The sequence below is a fragment of the Drosophila gunungcola genome, chromosome 3R (assembly GCF_025200985.1).
Source record: "Drosophila gunungcola strain Sukarami chromosome 3R, Dgunungcola_SK_2, whole genome shotgun sequence".
Lineage (NCBI taxonomy): Eukaryota > Metazoa > Arthropoda > Insecta > Diptera > Drosophilidae > Drosophila > Drosophila gunungcola.
The window spans coordinates 18,476,735-18,499,248 of NC_069139.1; the positions used below are offsets into that span (position 1 = coordinate 18,476,735).

Sequence of the window (22,514 nt, forward strand, 5' to 3'; positions counted from 1 at the left end):
TTTGTGTCCCGCCACAAAGACTTAACTATTAAAAATTATACAAATTTGTGTATATATATATAAACTACAGAAATTTGATTTTAATATGGTTCTGCTTTGCATAGATGTGCGACAGGCAGGAAATTTAGAGATATACCTTTGAAATAAACTAAAGACTTGGACAACGAACTTGGCAACCAAACTTGCACTTACCGGTTTGAAGTTGGTCAAAGTGGTCGGAAAGTTTATCCAAATTTTAACAGCTTAATAAATCCACATAAATATGTACGTTCATAGTGTATGATACTTTTGTATTCGGTTTTAAATTTTTTGGGCCACACAAAGATTTTTATTAGTTTTTCCCAGGCCTCAGCCCATAATGACCATTATTTATGGCTACCGATTGTTGAAGAAGACACTCTCACACACATTTATCATCGCATCGTCTTATCAGACGAAACATAATTCTCGGCCTGCATTCATAAATTTGCCAGCTACTATTTCATTTGCATTTGTCGGCGGTACGGGAAATATTCTTTCTTGAACAAAACTAATTTGCCCGGGTTAATTTAAAACTGAGCCCCGTATCGCAGTTTCCGTTGGCGGTTTCCGTTTGGTGTGATCGTGGTTGTGGTGTTGGCGCTGGTGCTGGTTTTTGGTGGGCGACAGGAATCGCGACGATGACTACGACAATAGGCGATGAAAACTTTGAACGTTGGCCGACGGCAAATGAACTTATACGGAAGTCGGAGAGGCGAGAAAACAGAAACATACGAAACAAACGAACGAAATCTCCGCTCAAAGCTCCGAAACGCACGCAACGCTCAAACACTTGAAACTGAACTGAACTAAATCTGGCTCTTGGCCAGCATGTCCAAGAAGTTGCTGGCCAACAGCAGCAGCGACGTCGGCGTCGACTTCAGCCGATCCGCTGAGAGCGTGACGACAACGCCGGCAGAGCTGATCTTTAGTTTCTGTTTCGGCTTGTTGTTTTTTTTTTTTGTGAATTTTCGATTTTTGTTTCTGCTGTTATACGATTTGTTTGTTGTGGCTGGAGTCGAAGCGGTAAATGATAATAAAAGTTGCTGGCTTTTTGGCCTGGCCAAAAGCAAATGAATGAAGACGCCCGGCTCTCTTCGCGCTCTATTAGCGATTCTGATGCTGATTTATGCTCTTAATATATTTGTCACTTATTTTTAGGATTGCCAGACGTTTGATTCTTTTGTCTGGTGGGGGATTTCAATGGGCGGATGGGATTATTTTTAGAATTTGCATAGTCTGGCATACCATTGAGCATTAAACTGTCAGCATTTTGATATCGTTTCGCCCCATAAATTGCCCGCTTTACGACCGTTGCTTCTCTTAGCCTTATTCAATGGAGAATTGTGCGAAAAAAAAACCCTTTTGACCTCTGTCCAGTAGAATCTGGTTTGCCTCGGGGAAAGGCTGTGACGGACACGCCCAAGTCTATTGATCTTTTCCCATAAATAAGCAAGATGGTTTCTCACAACAATTATGCTGCGACTGCTGCTGCTGCTGCTCGCTGCCAGCCATTGATAGAAACGCTCTCATTCACATCCCTGGTCCCTTGTTTATAATTTATCAAAAGCTTTTAGTCAATGATTTCGAATTTACGATTTCGATTCGCCTCAATGGCCCCAAACTGCGACTGCGACTGTTTCTGTTAAAAGCCTTTCCTCTAAACAGTTCATTGAGTGGAGTGCCGCAACGACCTGACCCCCATAAGCGTTTCACTAATTCATGCCACTTATTAGCCACAAAACAGCCACCACGGCTGACTTGCACCTGCCTCACGGTGCCGTGCTCCATTTGGGGCATTTCAACGTCAATCAATATGCATTTGAACTCCATCAATCGTTTCCTCGGCTGTGGGATTTGGCCTGGCTTTGAGCATTTCTTTTGGCTCTTTCTCTTTCTCAATCTCTATCGATTTTATGGCTTAATGCCGTTTTCTGGCCATTGAGCACTTAACGCTACATTTTCGTCCGTGGTTTCGAGAGGGTAGGGACAGAGACAGGGGCATATTACCCGGGCTTATTGGCTGTCTTGTATCTGATATCTTGTATCGGGCTATCGCTGTTCATCTGTTTTGCATTTTATGGCGTCCCTGCTGACTTTTCTCACATTTCTACGCCCGATTTTTCAATTTTGTTCACATCTGTTTTCAGCCCAATATATTTGCTGGCTTTTATGAATTTTTAATAATTTCTCTTTATGTTTGATTTGACACCCGGGCAACGATGAGAGCGGTTCCAATATTAACGGTTTTTTAATTACCCACTGTCGGTGCCCCGAAACAAGTTCGCTGCCCAAGTCTTTTGTTCTCCGCTCGGCCAGCATGACGGCCTGACAACACCAGGTTCCGTCTGCATCCAGGTCGGAAAAGTGAAATTGAAGTCGTCGTTGGGGGAAGAACGGGAGGCGGGCACTACATAACTACATACGTATAATAATGTAAAAAACCTAGTAATCAGAGGAGCCACAAAGATCGGGGGCAGCTCATTAACTTGCCGCTTTCGTCAACCAGCCCAGTCCCAGTCCCAGCACCAGCTGCCGAAAATAGCGCCACGTCATGTGTCAGTCTGGGGTTTTACTTTATTTTTTCGTTTCCAGTCCATCTCAAGGTGTTGCAGCTACCAGAGCTACCAGACTCCCCATCTGCAGCTCCGGAATGCAGCGCCCACTCGGCCTGCGTTTATTATTTCATCTTCTCAGAGCCTGCTCACCGCCCCGCTTGACCCATTTTCTTTATGGATCTTATTGATCATAAACGTACGTACATAGACCAAGGCACGGCTCCACTGTCCCCTGGTCCCATTGTTAGGTGTAACTATTAGTTTGCTACGTTTCCAGGTCAACGGGGCAATCAATCATATTATATACAGAAGGAAATTTGTATAGATCGCCGCAGAAGGAGTGGAATTTGATTTCTCTCGTTTTCGTTTATTTATTTTTTTTTTGGCACTTTACATGCCCTTGCGGCAGGCTTTGTATTGTTGAACGGACAGTTAATGGCGGAAATACCGCAAACGGGATAGTTTGTTGTCAACTATAACGAATCGCTAAGATTTGGCCCAGGAAAAGTATAATAATTCATTCTTTTTTGGATAATTTGATTTTTACATCTAGGGTTTAAGCCGCAATTAAGACGATCAATAACTGCTTGATTGTTATATATATATAAAAAAACAATATAAATTCAAAAGATTATAAACTATACTAAAATCACTCACAAAAAGCGTGAACCCAAACAAAAAACCCACTAATCATTTGTGAACTCAAATGTCATTCGTCAAGAAAACTAAGAAACGGAAGTCCGCTGGAATTGAAGATGACTAAAAGCAAACAACAATCGGCAAATAAATTATAGCTATGCACTAAGCAAATATAACTTTAAAATGATGGCTCTGGTATATTTATTCTCGCAATGGCTTCTCGGCTTCCTTGTTTACCTATGACAGCTTGCTTGCCGCAGATTTGTTATACATTTGTTCGAAATTCCATTGGGCCAATGCTTCGGCGGGTATTTTCTCCACTTGGCGCTAAATTTCCCAGCATATTTCTACATAGAAATCGGCGCAGGAAGCGCATACCGCAGACACTGGCATAGAAAGATAAATAAAAAAGCTGCACATTCACGATGCTGACCGGTGGCGATGGCTGTTATGAAAATGAGTTTAAGTTTTTGTTTGTTTGTTTTCTAAATGAACTTTTCACCAAGCGGATGTCGAGTGTTTAGCGGAAAGTGAAAAGTGCTGCTTAAAATGACTTAGTTTGCAGGTTTCGCCTTGCTTTTTGCGGAAGTCGCAGCAGCAGCAGCAGCCGCTAACTATGTGCGCTGGTCGCAACAAGTTGTCTATCATGGAAAAGCAATTTCCATGCCAATGATTTATGAGCCGCTTAACCGGCCCATTACAATCTTATCTCTGGGCTATTATGTACACCGTTTGAGCTGACAAAATATATTGTGCTCGAAATCTAAAGCTGCCACGCTAAACTTCAAGTTAAATCTGAATCTCGAGCTGTAGCTGACGCTGACATGTCGCGCTTATCGCCGCCAAACTATCAAGAGACACCACCAAACAAAAGCCGAAAAGCCCAGTAAAAAAAAATGGTAGAAAAATGAAAAGACCTGGCCAAAGACCTGGCCAAATACCGACTGAAAACAAAAACAAAGCCCGGTCCCGGGCCCAATGTGTGTACACAGTGTGTCTCAATTGTTTGCCACCACGCACGCGCGCAATTACTTAAACATGTCCAAGTCCGCGTCCACGAGTGGAGCCCACATTTGCCAGGTGCAGTGCACCGTCTGTGTGGGTCTGCTATCCTATGCAAATGCGAATGCAGTCTCAGCTCAACTCAACTCATTGAATGACCCTCGTTAGGCGTCCCCCTGCCACTGCCCCTGCCCCCGGCTCCTTGCCCCTAATCTCTCCCTGCGTCTGTCACGCTTTGTTTGGCCTGTCAAGATGACAAGTGTTTGCTTTGCTTTTGCCTGCTCCTCGACGCAGCTGGCGCTCCGGCCATGTAAACTTGACATTTGATAGCGTTTTAATTAAAAAGAAGTCGAACGGAGTTGCTGGAAAATTTATGACGGCGCACTAAATCCCGAGCATGTGCGTGGTCTGGAAATACGTTTGGTCCACTGCCAAACCGAAAGATCTGTCTATAGATCTTAGAAATTATATCACGCAGCGCTCCGAACTGTGGAGGTGGCTACATATATCCAGGCAAAGGTGTCGGCGGGGCATTGTGGGGCGTTGTCCGTGACCGTGTGGCTGGCCCAGCGAAATGAGGTCGAAATTATTTGCAATTTATTGAAGGCAATCACAATGCCTATGAACTATATTTTCAAGCCACGGCTCTCTTGTGGTTGTTGTTTATTAGTTCTTCAGCTTTCAGCTGGCCTTTTCATTGAGCCATGAAATTCCGTTTTCTCGCCCCTCGTCTCGTCTCGTCTCGTCTCGTTTCGTTTTTTTTTTTTTCATTTTTTAAGTTAATTTTTATGTTTACTCTTTTTTCCGCAAGACATTTCTGCAGATCGTGTTGGCTGCTTTGAGGAGCTGTGGCAGAAGTGCCGCGGAGATTGATAGGAATGCAGCTGGATGTTCGGTTGGTTGGAATAATGGCATGGCCGAGAGTTATGTGGGCACATTTATCTGCTTTGATTGCCATTATAAAATATTTTACGCGAAAAAGTGTAAAGTAATATTTACCCCGCTGCCAGCAAGTTATGGCTATAGAACGAAAGCTAATTGCGGATGATAAGAATGACTTATCAGCTAAATATATTTAAGTCAGGAAATAAGTGAACATATTTAAGGGATAATGTATATAAATAAAACAAGCACATAATCCAATGAAAATTGGGGTTGAAATTTATTTTATATTTCCGAAAGAGTACTTAAATGTTGGCTAGACCCCCGAATATTTGCCACTCACGACTCCCAGTCATTCCGTTTCCCTTCTTGTCGCTGTCATTTTTTGGCTGCTTTTGTGAATTGAGTTAATTTCGCTGGTAGCGGGTGGTTGATTAAAACGGAAATGTCGTGCGTTTAGCTTAATGATTTCCAACGCCTCGCCTTTAACTCGTTCGCTTTCAAGTGCAAAACAATTTGCATCCCCTGAGGAGTAAATCTCCAGTCCAAATAGGAAGCCTTACCCATATTCCGTGCGAACCCTTGAATTTTATTTGATGGGATCTGAAGACCACAAAACGCTTTTCATGCTTTTCATGACCAACGTGATCTGCGCTGATCTCTTCGCATCTCCATTTTCATTTCAATTCGCCAACTTTGAGATATTTCCCTTTTATTTTTTTGCGCAGGTGTTGGCTGGATTTGAAAATAGTGCAAAATCGTGCTGGCGATATTTGTACGTGATGCCATGTTGTAGGTGTCGGATCGGGATTTCGTTTGGGTTTCAGTTTCAGTTTGGCAGACTCTGATTCGGAAAAAAAAACTAAGCCAGCGCAAAGAATCTTATAAAAGTTTCATTGGTTTAAAGTAAAAAATCTGAAAATGCGTGGTGTGGCCTATTCAAATTGCCCAATTCTGGCTCACACACACTCTGAAACAATTGCAAACTCATTGACGTCATTAAAAAACGTTTAAAATAAATTTTTGCGCCTTTATTAAGACTGACATTCGAACAAAGGCCCTTGTCAGCTTTTTGTGGCTGTTGTCTATTATTATGATTAAAATATCCCAAAGAGTGGTTTATTTTTGTTCGACTTGATGCCGCTATTTTTCATTATCTCCCCCCGCCCAGACCACTTCAATCCAGAGATCTCTGTTTATTTAAGTAGCCACCTCAGCCCGAAAAATGATTGTTGATCTTTTTTAGGCCGTTTCATTGTTGTCTTTACGAAGCGGGGCGTTTCACAAAATCAAACTGCTCCACATACACGGCATTTAACGCATAGCCCAGAGTTTTTGTCTCTGCCTCTGTCTCTGCTCATTGTTGTTTATTTTTATAAGGTCTCGGGCTGGGACACACCTTAAACGAGCCACCGACTGCCACCGATAGATAGCCACTGTAAGCCATTGGGCAATGTCCCGCGTTTCCAACTACCAACTACCAAGCTACCAAACTTACAAACTCCCAACTTCAAAAAGCTATAGGCGGCATTTAAACATTTTCGATTTGTTTTAAATAAAAGCAATGACAGGCCGCAAAAGTATTAACAACAATCAATGCAGCACGTAATCACAAAGGCGCAGCAGTGTCTGTCTGATCGATATTGGTTTTTGGCTTAGGAGGTGTTGGTATTGGCTTGGCATTAAAATCGGTAAATAATTCACGCCATTAAGCGTGCGACGATCTGTTCGATCCAAACCGATACGATACGATGCGATACGATACGATCCATTAGCCTGAATCTTGTTTGCATCTTGGGCTGAATTGCCGTTCATAATTTTTACATTTTGACAGGCTTATTTATGGTGCAATTTCGTTTTGATAATTTGCTGCCTTAAATGTGTCCACAGTCGATCTGGCTGCGTCAGTCCAATAATCGAATGTAAATTATATATATCACCATATTTATGCGTGGAAATAAACTAGGGGTTATTTACATATGTTTATTTTGATTGGCAGCCCATAAAGATAGCCAACAAACTAATTTCCCTGCACAGCAGGTGCTTGTCTTTGTGTCATTATCAAATCAGCATTTTTGATGGCTATCTGAGATGGAGAGTATATGTGATATTATAAAGGAATTTCTATGGAAATGCCCAGTGGCCTCCTGCCCTTTGGTTACACCAACGTAAATCTGGCAAGTGCAAAGGGATTAATCAATGCGACATTTATGGGTAAGTTTTCCTGCGTTTGGTTTTCCAAATAACTCCGATAAAGTCGTTAGGGCTCGTTAATTGAATTAGCTATCTGAGCATGCATATTCATGCTCAATCAAAACGAACATCGGACTCGTTTCGGAACGCCATTAGCTATGCCCTAGCCTAAAAGCGGAAAAATATAATTTCTTGTTTTGGCTTAAATGCTACTTTTTTGTTCGGGGCTCGCTAGGAACGAAATTCAAATTTGACCTGCAAGCGGCCATTAAATCTGAAAACAACAACTAGAATGCCCGAATTTAAAATCAATTAAGACAAATTTATGCTGACAAGAGACAAATCTGAAGCAGCAGATTTTGCGTAGGCGATCATTAAACGAAACGGACTACAGAGTGCTCAGAGTGGGGAAATGGGTCTATGATGCTGTAACCTTACCGTTTTTGGTAGCCCATTTTCAGGGTCCAAAACAAATCATTAGGTGAAGTAGTTTTTTGGCTGCCAGTCTTTGCCCCCCTCTGATTAATGCGACATCAGCACGCGATATAGAACAGCTCCCAAAGGGGACCGCTGTTGGGGTGGTGGTGCTTATATATTGGATGGTGCTGAGGCCACCTACGGTGCGATGAATAACAATTAGTGGCATAAATCAATGACAATCGTCCATCGAAGGGGTGTTTTGTGTGTGTCGTGTGTGTGTTTGTGTTTGTGTGCCCGGGAAGGCAAGCAGGGGCATAAATAACGCAGATATGTACATCGGTAATGCCTTAGCCAGATAGCTCTCGGCTCTTGGCCAGATTCAGATTCAGACTCAGACTCTCTTCCACTTGCCAGCTTGTCTTGGGGCTCTAATTGCTACGCGTCAATGTTTATTTAACTGTGGGTGTTCCACACGCACTCGCTCGTTGACCGCCATACGATTTGATACTTCTCTGCCCGCCAATGTTTGCTTATTCTAATGAACCCACACGATACTGCCGAAGTAGCTTTCAGAGGGAAAAAACCAAATGCCACCTCTACTTTAAATGTTTATATTTTGCATTTAAGAACTGTTTTAGTTATAATTAAGTGTTTTTTACATCAAGTGAATACGGGGATTTTTTGGTTAAAAGAGCCACAAGTAGTTAAATATGGACTACCGAAAAATTAAACTTTAAAATTGGCAACATACGTCAGAGATATATTTTTAAGAATATTTAAGTTGTTAAATATAATGAAAACTAAAAGAAAAACATGTTATGTTAAATTTTTTTAAAACCAAGAATAGCATATGTAATCATTTAGCTTAAGTTTATTTAAACAGGTTATATGTTCATATAAATTTAATAATGTGAGCAGAATATTAAAAATGCAAAGCAATTTCAATCACATTTTTTCTCTGTGCAATTTTAAATCAGACGGTATAAGTTGTGGAGTTAGTCTATTAGCGAGTAAAATTGCGGATTCCCGAATGATGTCATGTTGATCATGTAACTCAATTTCAATTTACATGATCGATGCTCGCATGCCAACGGGTAGCTGTGAGAAAAATTGATTGAATTAAAAGATACACTGCGGCGGAGGGAGGTGGAGGTGGAGGTGGTGGCTCGGATGCAGCGGTACACGGATGCAGTGGTGGACAGGTGAAGCAGGGAAGCAGGTGCCGCGGGGCCAAATGTGTAACTGTGCAGGCGTTCGATTTTAATCGCTTCATTTAAAATGCCGCTCGATACGCATCAGTTGGCTCCTTGGCAGCAGCAGCTACTGCGGCAGCTACTGCAGCAGCATTGCGTGCCACTTGCTGCGATCTCGTTTTGACCAAAAACCAACTGCAAAACTGCCGAACGCTTGTGGCCAAAATCGAAACACAAATGGCCGCCGTTTGGCAGCAACTGCCACTGCCAGATTGGCTGACCATTTTAATGCTGGGGGAAAATCAACCGAAATTTTAATTAAATTGTTTGCCGCACTTGGCCATACGGCCGCAGGCATAAAAAATCTTTTCAATTTTAATTAAATGGCCCAGGCGGCCAACACATTTGGTTATCGCTGCCGTCAGCGGATATACGCGAATGCCAGCCGCCGATCCGCTCCCGATCGCTTCCTACCTCCGACAAACAAGTGTGCCGTAAATCAAACCGCCTAATGATGCATTTAGCGCATGAAATATGCCAATGCAGCCACGCCGGGTCACTAACTGCGGCTAATTTACGGGCACACGGACACACGGACTATCAAAGTCAAGGTGGATATTAAATGCAGTGCTTGGCAAAATCCACACTTGCCTTTACTCCACTCCCCTCGGTTGTATTTACATGCGCATTTAGCAATTCTCACAGTCGGTCACACTAACACCTGCTCGCAAATCAGAAATCAACACCCATACAGCCGCACATTTCATACTAATGATGCGAAATGACTTTAACGGTGATTTCTTCTGCAGGTGCGGTCGGGTGTGGGGTATATCAAACTGCACAATAAGATCTTCGTGTGGATTAAAAGAGCATTAAAGTAACAGCACGGAATTGTAATAATTTCCTTTATAAGCCATTCCGATTCATTACAGTACTCAAATAATGCTTCCGTAATCTAAAAATCTTTCAAAGTTATAACAAAAACATTAAAGCTCCATAATAAAATAGGTTTTATTTATAATGTAATAACATTTTTCTAAAAAGTTAAAAAAAAAAAAAATAAATACGATATCTGTGTCTTGACCAGCAATATTTAGAAATGGTTTATTTTCATGTATTAGTCCGGTATAAGTATAGCTAACTAACAAAGCCTTCTGGTTATTAGGCCCAGATTTTCACATATTTGCAAAATTGTATTTTCTATCAACTTAATTTAATTGCATTTATCATTATTTTCAAAAACTAAAGAAAGTGTTCGCTCTTTGATTAAAGACAAATATATTGAGTTAAATACTTTTTAGATAATGAGAAATGTTTGGATATTGTTTTTAGTATTGATACGCATGCTAGTTATTTATATACCTTCTTATAAGGTTTGTATAAAAATAAAAGTTAAAATTTATTTTTTTAACAAATAAGCACTACTGGGTATTCTTTTCGCGAACCCTTTTCGGCAAGTTAACACCAACTTTGTAAGCTACTACAACAAGGCCATCAATGACAGGCAATGGACTGTGCAGTGAGCCGGTGTAGGAATCAATAGTCTGGGCTCTTGGCAACATAGTTAAATGGGCAGGGGGGGGGATGGTGAGGGACAGGGGCAGGGGATGATCAATGGCCAACTGGTTCTTTGCTCTCTCCCGCAATTGCAGACGGCAAATGCAGACATCGACGCTTTTTTCTATGAAATAAAGGTCAAATAAGCCAACAAGACAGTCGATGGCAACAAAAACAGCAACAAGTGTTTAAATTTTTTTTTCTTGTACGAAGACCGACTTGCAATGTCTGGCCGTAAAAATAAAGATTTATTGTATAAAGATTCTCAAGTGTTTTTACTCCTTTTGTGTGACTGCCGCTTTGGCCTGACATTTGTTCAACATATTTGGTATTTTTGACTGTTCATGGCAGAAACGATTTCGTTATTTTAATTACGTGTGCAAAATGTTTCTGCTTAATTAAGCTGCAGCTAAGGAATTCTTGGTAGCAAAGGTGAAATTTGGGTATTTAAACTGCCAATCGCTGGCACAGAAAAATGCCAAAACACACCCAAAAGAAAGCTGAGCTCTGCTCATTTCCGCCGTGGACAGCACATTCCATTCAATCCAAAGCATTTCTCGCTTTCATTCACAGAAGTAGCAGGGAATCTTAATTCGAATCGTTTAGCAACGGAAGCAGCGAGTTGCCAGCCAAATCTTTACTGCTCCACTTAAACATTTGCAACAACAGCGAAGCCAACAGAAAAATTAATCAAAACAAACAATGAAGAAATGGTCAAAAGCAAATAAAAAGTGCCGGCCAAGAAATTGGGTCCAAGATTTTGCCCCGGCGGCGAGTTTCGGCGATTTGAATGATTCAAAAGAGGAGCAGCACCATATTCCCCATTTCGCCATGTAATCTTGGGGTGGCCCAGAAAGTAGAACAAACCATTGAACCCGCATAAGGCCCGAAAGCCAAAGAAACCAAACCAAATATTCAGCTATGAAAAGGCCAATTAATATGAAACTCGTTTCGATGGAATGCCGGGGTCTCATTATTACACTTATAATTCGCCGTCTGTGTTTGTGTATTCGGTTTTTATCCTCGGCTCATTGTATTTCCACTTGAAGCATTACTCATACGCCCGGTTAGCCGGGTTAAACATTTCTGCTGCCCTCGGTGGTTGTCGGTCGGCAGTGGTGGCTCATGGCTCATGGCTTATGGTCAGGTAGAAGCCACCGAAGCCGCAAATGCCACACGTTACGCATACGCCAGGTAGGCCCGGCCCGAATCGCATGTGTGTGCTTGTGCTTACATTTTGTCGTGTTCGTGATTGATATGCGCTCGCACAATATGATCGATCTCTTTTCTTCATCATCAATTACGGTTTGCTCAGCTTTTGGCCCGCGCCGATACCCATTGTCCGCCGGCTCCCGACCGTTGTTGGTTTTATAATCATTTTTGTTTCCTTTGGCTATAATAGCTGGTCTTAGCCGTTTTTCTTTGGCCCGGCGTTTTTGGGTTAACTGCATATTAGACTCTGCTTGCCGGGCCACACACAGTCATGTGATTAGCCGGTGCTCCTGGTAGTGAGTCATTAGCAGTTTGGATCGAGCTGCCCAAGAAAAGCTGCAAATTATCAATTTGCCAGCAAAATAAAAAAAATAGAAAATATCACCTGACTAACGTTTGCGTTTTTATGCAAATGGGGTGGAAATTTTTGGTGGCCCGAAATAGTTGATCCCCAAAAAACTAACTAGCCGCCTCTCGAATCGCTAGCTTCGATTTTGTCAAAGCTGTCAGTGAAATTTGCATAAATGATAACTTTATCGAACTAAGCCAATGAGTTGGATAGTTTGGCGCTGTGGGCGTGGCCAGTGAGCCGCTGAGTGACTGGCCTACGTGCGTGTCAGCTGCGTGTCTGTATCTATCCCGCTCTGTCTCTGGGCCTGTAAAAATTAACATGTTACTCCGCACAGGTGGAGACTTGGCGAAAAAGCCACGATTGGCATGCCATCCAAGTGGGTTTCCAGTCAGCAGAGGCGTGGCAAAGATGTGGTGCAATGTATCAGATTGAAAAGTACTTTTAAAACCATTTTATTCCAAATATTTGAGCCATTTATAAATCTTTAAAAGTCAACTGAGTTTAAGGAATTTTAAAGACAAAAAGTATTTGAACCTCTCCAAATTATTAAAGTACGAGGCTTACAATTACTTTTATGTAAAAAATATATATTTATTTTATTTATATTTTATTTAAAATATTTTTACCAACACAATTACCATTTTTTTTTTAATAAATACCTTATTTAATTAACTTTAGTTTAAGGCTTATCGGCTTATGGAACCATAGTTATTATATAATACACTTATTCTGAGTACAAGTCACCGGCTCGCAATCATTGGTCCGATCTACAAGTGAACCCAGCCTTTTCCTGCCGTTTGTCATCCCCCCGCTCGATATTGTTTCGCATCAAGGCAATGTTCGGGGCCTAAACAAGCGCTTAAACAACGACGGCTATGGCTATGGCTAACAGCCAGTTGCCGACGACTGTGGACTACATGAAGTGCCAAATTTATATAACCATTAGATACGGCGGTGGCTAAGCCGCTAAGTCGCTATACCCCTACACCTCTATATACCCTAACCCCATTTGCATTCGCTGCCGTGCTGCCTTCGTCGTCTTTGGCCGGCTGACATCGCAACATTTTGTTGCACCAGCTACCAATTCCGCAGTCTGCCTGCCTTCCGTCCACTTAGTCGCAGCTCGTTTGGGCCACGTCTTTGGCTCGGGCTCAATCTGTGGCAGCAGGCACTAAGATAGTGTGCCACCACCACCACTACCACTTCTGCTGCCACAACTTGCTGCAGGTTGTTCTTGTTGCCCGTTGTTGGCTGTTGGCCGATGGTTGTTGGTTGTCATGTACGAAAATTGTAGCGCGCATTGCTGCAGGAAATAGTTCAAACATATCAATTTTATTTTTATTTATGCTAATAAACCGTTAGGCCGCCCGAGTGAATTATTGGCCATATACATAAACTGCAACCAAAAAACTAAAAAAAAGAACGCACAAACTCCCCGAACGTAGTTGAAGCCACGACCCGGCGGCACATGTCGAATATCTGTTGTGGGCACCTCGATCTCGGGTGAAATCTCCGAGCTCATGCACTTTGATTAATCAAATCAAATTAACGCCGTATTCCCACACAAATCAATGCAATTTGCGGTGCAGCCTGCCAAAGAGCCAATTGACATCGGGAAATCGGCTGCGGAGTATGGTTTTTGGTGCTGGCGAAAGTGTTGAGAGCACAACACCCACCCAAAATGGCAGCCGTGCCCATTTCGACGCCTTGTGGGCGTGTGGGCGGGTGGTGCCGGTGGTGCTGGTGATTTTTGCTGGTGATGGGCGAGGCCTCTATGCAAAAAACAAGTGCGATCCAAAACCAATATTGCAGTCCAGGCTGCAAAATAACTGAACACACTTGCCGCGCAGAAACCTCCAATCATTTTCTGTTAATTGAAACTAGTGTATATTTATTTTCTTTTATATGACTTATTTACATCCTTATTTAAGGCGATTCTAAAAAAGTTGTTATAAGCCTCTTTAAGATTCACTATGTTTTTTAATTCAATATAGTAAAGGATCCTCCCAAAAGTATTTTTTTTATCTAATAAACCAAATATGCTCTTTGACAAATACCTCCAGAGAAATTATTCCTACTACATTTTATTAATTAACAATTAACAAGGAAAAAATCAACATCATCGTTTTGAATTAAATGATAAAAATTAATGATGGTCCTCCAAGTTTTTTTGTTTGACTATCTTTTAAAGAATTAAATTTAATAAAATTACAATTTATAATTGAATGTTGAACATTTGTGATGTGAACAATGCTTTATAGTGTCACACTTCTCCAACCTGTAGCAGAACCTCCCCAGCAAGAGTATGACAAAACAGATCGTGTTGGAGTTTAGCTGGCATTTTGGGTTTTCCAGCTGCAGACTCTTAAGGCGATTTGACAAACGATAGACAAGACTGTGGCAAACAGAAAAATAAAACGAACTAAAAAGTGGACCCCGAAGTGATCCGGCCATGTTGTCTGTGCCATTTTTGGGCAACCCCCGACGTCATTATTTGCCGGCCTGCGAGTGCACATAATTAAAATTGACTCAAGTGTCGCTGCTGTCGTCACACCCAGTTGGAAATGTTCTGGCTCAGATGGATGGGGATAGTGGTAAAAAAAACAGGGGATCGGGGGGGATTGCCTGCATAAATTTCAATTGGCAATTGACAGCCGTTTGTTGTTGCCACAAATCTCTGTCAGCTGCATAGTAAAATGAATGTTTATTGTTCGGTAAGTGCCTGCAGCCCCACTGGCAGGCAAAAAAGTCACATTTAATGCATGGGCCGCAATTTATAGGAGCCATTTTCGGCCATTTGATTGAAAGACCCGCAATGGGCGTTCACCCATTGCCGAAGTGCTCCATCTGTGTGTGCTTGCGTTTGTGTTTGTGTTTGTATCGAGATTTCGCGTATTTTCGCCTATTAATTTACAACTTTTGAAGCCATCGCCTTAGCAGTAGCGGACAACAACTGGGCAAACAATTTGCCGTGGAAAAAAATGGCAGGCAGCTGAAAAATTTCGCATTTCGCATTTAGCTTTTTGTGTATCTTTTGCATAATTTCCTTCTCTTGTTTGGAATGGCGCATGCCATGGCACCCAAAACAAAAACAGAAAAAACCAAAGAAAACCCCTGGCAAAAAGTGAAACTTTCATAATTACTTGAGAATTTCTGGCAAGCAGTATCTCGCATAGTCACTAACTCTCTTTTTAGCTTATTTGCTGCTTTCTGGCCAATTAGCAGAGCCCCTGGCCGGTGGCTAGCGGTAGCCTCCAGCTTCAGCTCCAGCTCCAACTTAAACTTAAATATCGAATCCAACTTCAGCTCCTGCTCAGCTGCCGTTTGCCGGTGGTCCCCGCGAGTGTTTGCCGTACGCATTAACGCCGCTTAGGCCCAAAAGACAAACGGCAAACAGCAAACGGCAAACAGCGAGCACACAGAAAAACAACAAGGGGCAAGCAAACAATGCGACAAACTGGCCAAGAAGCCAGAGGACAGCTGTCCACATCTGGTGACCAGCTATTAGCCAGGGGCTATCTCGCGGATCGCCTCTTGTTGACTCTGGTCAAAGATCTATTGCCTGCACACAACAATAAATGTCGTAGAATTCGTGTAATTTCCAGCTTGTGTTGTCTGGCTGGAAACCATATTGGTTTCAAACTCACTGGTTTTTAAGGCTTAATAAGGTTTATATATTTAAGTCGACGATAAACTATCAAACAAAACATAACATTTATATATATGCGTTATTTCAAAAATTAAAATTTTAATTTGTTTAAAACTACAACTAATCCTACTAACTGATAAAATTATATATAAATTTAAAATCTTAATTCTTTTATTAAGCTATTTTAATACTCTAAGAATTGATTACCCTTTTCATAATAAGCTTGAATACGATTGTAATCTGAAAAATTGAAATTGAGAAATGGAATTATGCCGTTTAAAATCTAGTTTAGGCGTAAAGTGAAGGTAAAAAATCGTACCTATGTATAACATATATTATTTTCTCTTGATTGAAGCATATACAAAATATACAATCGGTAGCATCTTAATTTACAAAGTTTTATTATTGAAATTATAAACTAAAAAATTTTTTTAAGGTTCATAATAGCATATTGAGGCATTCTTCAGCTCCAATAAAAAAATAAATAATTAGTAACACATATGTAACTTTTGTTTGAATTTCTTTGAGTTTCTGGTAATCAAGTTTTTTGACATAAATGCATTACACAAAATCTGTTTTAAGCAATTGTTTCTTTATTCTTTTTATTATTTGTATTTGCGAACCAGGGTATCTGAGCTTCGACTTGACCCGCTTCAATGTTTTAATGTTTGCCCAATGCCAATGAGCGAGACAACAGCGCCTGTGCTGGCTACCACCAAATTGGTATTGAAAACAGTCAACAGACTGCTTGGCGGCATTCGCTGTTGGCTTTTAGCAGTTTGGCTCAGACTTCAGAGCCAGGCTCAAAGTCAAAGTTAGTTGTTTGCACTGGGCAAACAATCGACTTGAATGAGCGACTCGGAAGCAACTTGGAACATTCTTGAATGTGTCAGGGGCGCAACCGTACAGCAAATAGGCTGCCACAGCGACTGGCAGCTGGCAGGGCATTTATTTATGCACATTGAGCCCACAGCCAACTACTCCTCCTCCAAAATGCAATTGCAGACACTGCAGCTCATCGCTCAGCCCACATGTGGTCCACTCCAAAACGATTTGGCTTTCCCAACTGTTTATCTGCATGAGCGCGTTACAATTTTGCTCAAAGCGCACCCCTTTCCATAACGGCAGAGCACCTGTCTGCAAAACGCTGGCTTATTTATGCGAATTTTTCTTGTAGACCATATTTTCGTTTTGCAAATTAATTTCTGCGCCTTTGCCTTCATTAGTAGGTGCACTGGTGAAAATCGCTGGGAAAATCTGCCGTATCTGGGATCCTAACATCATGATCTCCTTGTCAGATGACGACTCGTTTTCGTTTTCGCTTTGGCTTTTGCTTTTGCTGCAGCCTTTGCACACTTCGCGGAGTTTGCCAAATGTGACGTCTAATGAAGCATGAGCTCTGAGCCAGTTGTCGTCGAGTTGGCTATGAGAGTCGCCAACCGGTTGGGGGATTTGAAAATCTGGTAGTCATAAGGCGATGCAGCCTTGATAGCCGGCCAGCGGATACAAATGTGAGATAACTGGCCGCAGATCCGATGACAGCGAGAGAAAACACAGGTAGCCGCTGGGAGGCGAACGCAATGGCACCGATGACAGCCCAATGCCCGAGAATCGCCATGAAGATCCATGGGATGCATTTGGAATCGGCAAAAAAAAAGCATTCCTTACCCGTATACTGAGCGAAAAGGCTGAAACTAAATTGTGTGGTAAAGTTCTGAACACATCAAATCTTCAATCCGTAAATTTAAATTGATTGGCTATAAAGAAAAAAAAGAAAATTTAATTGTACATTCCAAAAAGTTTGTATATTTCTAACCTGAATTTTAAAAACTGTCCTTATAATTCTGTCTTAAACATCACTTATTTTTTGTGTGTGGAAGACGGCGAAATTATATTGCTGGTGCTCTGTGCTAGGATGTGGATTCAATTTGGGTTTTCTCACTCTCTCAAGTCGCCAGTCGTCTGCAATTGCCAGTGAGCATATAATTCTCATTCGCAACCGCTAACAAGCAATTATACGTACTTAATAGCTGAATCCTAACGATTTCCTCTATTACCAGGAATCGCAATCGGGCAGCCTGCCTTAATTTACAGCATGCAAAATGAAATGGAAGTAGAACCGCTGCACTGCAACCAGCACTAGGAAAGCCACCATCAAACACAACCACCGTAGACTGGTCGCCTGCTGTGCGCAGGCAATTTATTGTGTGTTTGTTTTAAGCGCACATATGAGTCCGCGTACAAGTACGAGTACGAGTACCAGTATAAGTACGAGTACGAGTATCTCGCAGATACACAACGGTGCCTAACTGCAAATGTGAGAAAAACACAATTAGCTTTTGGCGGCGGTGCAGCGGGGACCACCTGCTGATGCCCAGCTCGCCACGAAATCTGAAATATGAAAAGCCCCCGACTTTCCACGCAGTCAGAAAAAAAGGGAGGGAGACAGACAGATACACGGGAAAACTAATTGCACATAGAAGTTGACCGCTGCATGCTTTATTTAAATTCTCAACAACAAAAGCGGGCCGGCAAGTTTAAGGTCAGCTTATCGTGTGATATGCAAGTGCCCCCCGACCATGGTACCAAAGTCGCCGAGTCAGAGATTCCATTAAACAGCATGCAGATATAAAATATACGTATATACACACTGGGCAACAACAATGGCCATAAAGCATAGCACCGCACAGACGGCAAATTGAAACTAATCGAGTTTCGGCCAAAAGGCAGCTGCCATAAACATAAAAATAAAAATAAGTCAGAATCTAAACAACGCTTGCAGAGCTTGCGATTGTAATAAAAATCACTTTGAATATGGCATAGGTGTGGTCCTAATTACCGATATTAAAGCGGATCTATTTCATCTGGTCTCTGGGTCTGACTTTGGGTCCGGACTTGACTGCGATTCGATTCGATTCGATTCTGTTCGATTCCGTTCGATTCGATTTGATTTGCCACGCGCGGACATGGAAATCAATATGATAGAGTCGTGGGCTTAGCAATTGCAGATGCCTAAATTTGTGCTGATGGCATCAAATATCAGTAATTTCCCTGCGCTTTGGAAAGAAGCGTCGTGGCCCAGAGGTCTTACCAGTTTGGCGGGTAACCAGATAACCAAGCCCTTGTTTTAATTAAAATGGGTGCACATTAAACCCAATACACTTAAGCGGGACTTATAAAAAGAAGCTGTGCGAAGCAGGAAGTGGTGGCCATCAAAGCAGTTGGCTCAGTTCGCGCTTGCCTACTTTCGTTGTATTAATTTCACTATTTCACTGGGCCAAAAGCACAGCTACGGACCACAACTGTTTGGCCCATCAGTGTCAGGCTGTCAGTCAGCCAACCAACTAACCAACCAACCAACCAACCAGCCAACAAACTATTCGGGCAGTCAGTCAATCTGACTGTCAAAACGCACGCCCATTCACGAGGCCCCAGCTCTAGCATTAAAGGCTCAATTATGGCACACTTAATGAACTCATCACTTGGACAGCGCATCAAACAATAACTGCAGACTGTCAAAACAGTCCAAATCAAATTGGAGCAGCTCCACTTTTTTCTGTTTTTGTGGGGGCGTGGGCGGAACTTGATCTCGTGGCTCTAAAGAAAGCAATTAACAATTACAATGAGCACTAGCATCTGGCCGACATAACTGTCCCACAAGCCATTAGCTAAGGCGACACTAATCCAGCCATCGAAGCTGCTTTCGAATGGTCATCGATCGCTACATTGGGGGAAAATTTACGACATTACTGTTTTTTAGAAAAAATATTTGATTGGCTACATGTGGTAAAACTTGCCATTACAATTTCTCGACCTTTTTCTGCTAATGGTGTTCAATTCAATAAAAATATCTTTAAATTGGGTTTTAGATTTTTGGATGATTCGATTGCGTTTTAATTTCTTACTTAAGTTATAATTCAAAGAGCTTTTCAGAAAAGCCTCTCAGTGTATACAAATTACCTGAAAGCATTATATAAACAAATTTTTAATTATATTTGCTATAATCTTAAACTTTTGCTAATAGAAAAATACAAAATTTAGCCATATAATATCGTTGAGATGTATAGTTAATAATTATTAATAATAAATTTAATTATTACTTATTATTAGACATTTTTGACAATCAGTTATCTTGTTATACGTAGATTATACAGCAAACTAATAGTTTGTTAATTTTCGAAATTGTAAATTAGTTTATTTAAATATTGTCAATAAATTTATTTTAAATCGGAATTGGATCGTAGTTTTTTTTGTAAACAACATAAATTTAGCTATTTGGAACCGAGCCGCAAATCTTTTCCGGAATATCTATAAGGTATTGCGTGAAACCTAAGAACTTCCCCTGCTCACCCGGTTCCCAGTCCAGTCTCACCTTGATCTTGAGGCCTGACTGGACCGGGCGCACCCATATATTCCTGATCGACAGCCCGTTTGCATGGCATTATCCAGCACACAGCACCCAGCCGTACTATCTGGTGCACAGTGCACATATGGATTTTACCGTTTTAGGCATTCAGTCTAATTGATTGTTTGCAGTTGCTGGCCGCCACCTACTGACCTTCACATTGAGCGGTGGCAGTATCCGCAAGTCGATCGATCCGATCCAATCCGACCCGATCGGCAGACAGCCGGACAAACGTCTCGGCGTCTAGCTCGTGCGCCAGTATAGCTTTGGCTATATAATGCTCCGATCACATGGGGCAAAAAAAAAAATAAAAAAAGATCCGATACGACCACACAATGGGCGCGTTAGATCGCTAATCGATTTGCTGCTCATTCGATTTTATTACGTATTCAAATTGGTGCAATTACCACTTGGAACTCGTATGGCATAAAGTGGGTGTGGCAGCTTCAACATCGTTTTTGCTTTTCTGCTAAATTGTCTTGTGATAATTATAAATGCTGCTTCAATGTAAACACGACCAGGGATATTTTCATCCACTGCACTATGGGCAGAAGGTGATGTTTTTGTTTTCTTTGGCCACAGTTTAAGAGTTTCTTCATGTAGAACAAATACTTTAGAGTAACGCCATAAAAATATATATATATATGTAAGGCACCTGTATTAAACAAATAATCTTGAATAACTTTTTGATTTCTCAACGATCACAAAAATCATTAGCCAACAATTAATAATCAATTTTCAAAATATTTAAAACATATAATTTTCCAACAAATTAACATTTTTTTAGCCTCTGGTTCGTAGATTTCTAAAATGTGTTACTTTTGGGGCATTTCACAAACAAATGTTGTAGGATGTGATTTTTTTTTGCAATTTTTAATGCATCCCCAAAAAAAAGGTGTCTTTTTGCCCATAGTGCCCTGGAATTGTTGTCATGTGCAGTGCAAAATTTCTCCTGAGCTTGAATTACGTGCCGGATTTGGAGTGCGACAGCAACCTGCAGCGGATCGTTGTCGAGGGTAACTCGAGACCTTCTTTCACAACGATTTTCATTCAGTTATTCCAGAGCTTGGTATGCAGATATTTGCAACCATCGGCATCGGCAGCGGCATCGGCATCGGCATGGAGCGACCGCAGTGGGCAAACACTTGCTGCCTGGTTGGCTACCGGGTCCGAAGAGTACTGGCACTGGTAGTGGGTCTGAAGACCACGTCTTGTTGCCAATCACTCAATCAAAACGTCACTTGGCGTGGCAGTTTTGCGTGGCGTTTGTTGGAAAATTGAAATAGAAACGTCAGAATTTCTGCTCTAATTATAAGGCGGTATGTTTTACGTACTACCCAAGTTTCTTGACTCTTAGGTCTGTCTGTCTGTCTGTCTGTATGTCTCTCTGTTTGACTGTCTGTCTGTTGGCTGGCTTTTTTCTTCAATGAATATTTTTTTCTGCGCTTTGTTTTACAGTCTGCGCTTTGACTTCCATCCGTCTGCGGCCGTATCTGTATCTGTATCTCTATCTATATATCTATATATTTGTAGCTTTGTGTCCGTATCTGTGTCTCTGTTGCAAGAGAGATTATGCTTTGATGCACTCACGTTAAGCTCACTTTACAGTTACAATTATTGTTTAATATCGTGTGGCCACAGAAGACCCTAGAGACTTGGCCAGCACTCGCAACACTTGCCGCATATTTTGTGGCACCTCGATTCGCTGACTCGACTCGCTTCTCGCTTGCAATTATTATGCATTAATTGCGGGTGGGACAACGTGGCTCAGATGTCCCCCAGTCTGGCCAAAAACCGCTGCACTGCACCCACTGGCCAGCCGGTTGCCCAATCGCTCAGCACGCAAAATGCTGAGACACTCCAATCTGCAATCGTTTCTCGTACTTTTCGGTGTTTTTCTGTTTCGTCTGTCCAATACACAAAACGCAAATTGTTTTAGATTGCCCAAAGCGGCGAATTATTTGCAGTATGTTGCCACGTTTTGTGTCGCTGCTGATTATATAAATCGGTTTACCTCCCCGCCTCGCAGTTCTACAATCGCAACTCTAATGCACAACACGTCGGTGGCAGCCGCTGGTCAATTGTCCGCCGCACATTTGCTGGGCACGTGATTGGTGTCTGGTGGAAGCTGAAGCAGTACCTCTTCCTGCTCTCAGCCCCTCGAATGGTTAGTGGGCCATTTAACATGTGAGCATGCGCGCTTTCGGCAGATTTGGCTACTTAAAACAGAAAATCTTGGTTCTGTTTTGATGCACTCGAAAAACTGATTCTTTTTACAACGGTTTTAAATTTTTAAAAAGTTAAATAAACTAAATCAGAAATAAACTAACTAATTGTGTTTTTGGTTGGCTCTTATTTTAAGTGTTAGATTTATTTAAATTTAAAAAAACAAATCAAAATAATTTCTATTTTAGGTTTTTTTTTTTGTTTTTAC

The 22,514-nt window shown here is 41.6% G+C and overlaps 2 protein-coding genes across 4 annotated transcripts in view; one reads left to right on the forward strand and one right to left on the reverse strand.

The window, feature by feature from the left end:
• LOC128252207 (amyloid-beta precursor protein-like) overlaps positions 1 to 22,514 on the forward strand; it is a 109,281-nt gene that overhangs the window by 63,382 nt on the left and 23,385 nt on the right. The gene's annotated exons all lie outside the window — the stretch shown is intronic.
• LOC128252203 (putative uncharacterized protein DDB_G0277255) overlaps positions 1 to 22,514 on the reverse strand; it is a 66,824-nt gene that overhangs the window by 23,034 nt on the left and 21,276 nt on the right. The window contains exon 1 of one of the 3 annotated variants that reach the window (XM_052979742.1): positions 193 to 1,013. The exons of the other annotated variants lie outside the window; for them this stretch is intronic. The gene's annotated coding sequence lies outside the window, so the exon portion shown is untranslated. Of the gene's footprint in view, positions 1 to 192; positions 1,014 to 22,514 lie in introns of those variants that run through there. 3 annotated transcript variants of the gene reach the window in all.